This window comes from Dendropsophus ebraccatus, chromosome 7 (genome assembly GCF_027789765.1).
Source record: "Dendropsophus ebraccatus isolate aDenEbr1 chromosome 7, aDenEbr1.pat, whole genome shotgun sequence".
Taxonomy (NCBI): Eukaryota; Metazoa; Chordata; class Amphibia; order Anura; family Hylidae; genus Dendropsophus; species Dendropsophus ebraccatus.
The window spans coordinates 133,679,036-133,681,588 of record NC_091460.1 but is presented as its reverse complement, the minus strand read 5'-3'; positions in this window follow the sequence as shown (position 1 = coordinate 133,681,588).

Genomic DNA, 2,553 nt, shown 5'->3' with positions numbered 1-2,553 from the left:
CTCTCTCTATTTATAAGCCTGCTGAGTTTTCTGAGGACGCTGCCTCCTCCACTCCCTTCTCCCGCCTCTGCCTGACATTAACTCCTCCGGTGATGATGGGAGAGCAAATGGTTAACTTCTAACTTGCTGATTAACAATGTAAAAACTGTAATGGGCGTCTAAAAAAAACAGTGCTTACGGTGTAGTTAAAGTTCATACTGTATGTCTAAGGCTATGTTCACACAACGTCAAAAAAACAGAAAAGACGACTGCGATTGCCGCAATTTAATTGACTTCAATGCAATGTATTGAAATCAATGGAATGACGGACGTCCAATGCACACAGTGTATATTATAACGGACGTTGTCTGCGCGGACGTTTCTTAGTTGTTTACACACCGTTCTTTTTTCACCGTTTTTACTATTAAATTCAATGGACTTCAATTAAAGGGGTACTCTAGCAAAAATCTTTTTCTTTCAAATCCAGTGGTTTCAGAAAGTTATATAGATTTATAATTTACTTCTTAAAAATATCCAGTCTTTCAGTACCTATCAGCTACTGTATGTCCTGCAGGAAGAGCACTGTGTCAGGCAGAAAAGTATAAACCACTTCCTGCAGGACATACAGCAGCTGATAAGTATGGGAAGACTGGAGATGTTTAAAAAGAAGTCAATTACAACTCTATATAACTGAAACAAGTTGATTTAAAAGAAAAAGATTTTCACCGGAATGCCCCTTTAAAGACACCCCCAAAGGCCAATCAGCCACCTAAACTAGAATAATGTACCAACAGCCGTCATTGCACTGACGGGCGCCCAAACAGTGAAATGACGGGAGTAATTTTGAATGGAAAGGAAAAAATGTTGTGTAAGCATACACTACGGCTGAAGAAAATAATAAACATTGAGCTGCTATAGAAAAAAGCTGTGCACACAATGTAAAGTACGGCTGCCAGCCGTACCTTACATTGTGTTGAATGCTTATTTTGATTGCGGGCACAACCAAAGGTTCCCGCAATCCAAATAAAATAATGTTCATCCGGCTGGGGGAACATGCAAGACAGTGACCGTTGGTTGACACTGCTAACAACGGCCGTGTCAAACAATGGCCAGTACAGTGTCAGTACAGTGTGTGAACATAGCCTAAAGTTACGTGAGTATGCCCTGCTGGCTGTTAAGTAGTTACTTTTAATGATAATGTGAAATGGTTATCAAGGTTTGTATTATTATGCTTTCTTAACTGTTTTACAATCTTGTGACTTCACCCTGACAGCAGCTTTATCCAATGTCCCTGATATGTACTCGTCTATGCCTGCAATTATGTTCTTATAGTTTCTAGCGTCAACGTATTTGTGGTAATACTTGGGCAATAAGATATGACCACAGTAATGGTAACAATCCACAGCCGCAATGTATACATACCTAAATATAAACGTAAAATTAGAATGTGGAAGAATACAATTGAGAACAGATCAGACAATATCAACAATTCGGTGTCCAGATATTTGTTTACATGTCTGAACTATTAACCCTTAGAGGACCGGGCCAATTTCAATTTTTGCGTTTTCGTTTTTTCCTCCTTGTGTTTAAAAGGCCATAGCACTTGCATTTTTCCACCTAGAGACCCACATGAGCCCTTATTTTTTTTGCGTCACTAATTGTACTTTTCAATGACAGACTGAATTTTACCATAAAGTACACTATGAAATCAGAAGAAAATTCAAAGTGTGGTGAAATTGAAAAAAAAAACGCATTTCTTTTATTTGTTTTTTTTCCGTTTTTATGCCGTTCGCCCTGGGGTAAAACTGACTTGTTATATATGTTCGATTACGATTACAACGATATATAACATGTATAACTTTTCTTTTATCTGATGGCCTGTAAAAAATTCAAACCATTGTTAACAAATATATGTTCCTAAAAATCGCCCTATTCCCAGGCTTATAGCGCTTTTATCCTTTGGTCTATGGGGCTGTGTGAGGTGTCATTTCTTCGCCATGATGTGTTCTTCCTATCAGTACTTTGATTGCGCAATTGCGACTTTTTGATCGCTTTTAATTACATTTTTTCTGGATTTGATGCAACCAAAAATGCGCAATTTTGCACTTTGGGATTTTTTTGCGCTTACGCCATTTACCGTGTGAGATCTGGAATGTGATAAATTAATAGTTCGGGCGATTACGCACGCGGCGATAGCAAACATGTTTGTTTATTTATTTATTTGTTTATTTTTATTTATAACATGGGAAAAGGGGGGTGATTCTGACTTTTATTAGGGGAGGGGATTTTTATTAATAACAACATAGATATGCAGCATAGATCACGAGCGGCACCAGGGACCGCGGCGGTTCAGAGCACAGCTGCCGCGCGGCCCCGCTCTGAACACGTGGAGGCGGCCCCAGACGTACGGGTACGTCCAGGGTCGCCTAGGGGTTAAATATACTATATCTTGTCAACATTTGTCAATATATCTCAAGATAAGACATAGATGTATACAACAGTGGTGTTAAATTGTAACTGTCATTTAAAATATTTTTGCAGAAATCAATAGTACAAGCAATTTTAAAAAAAACT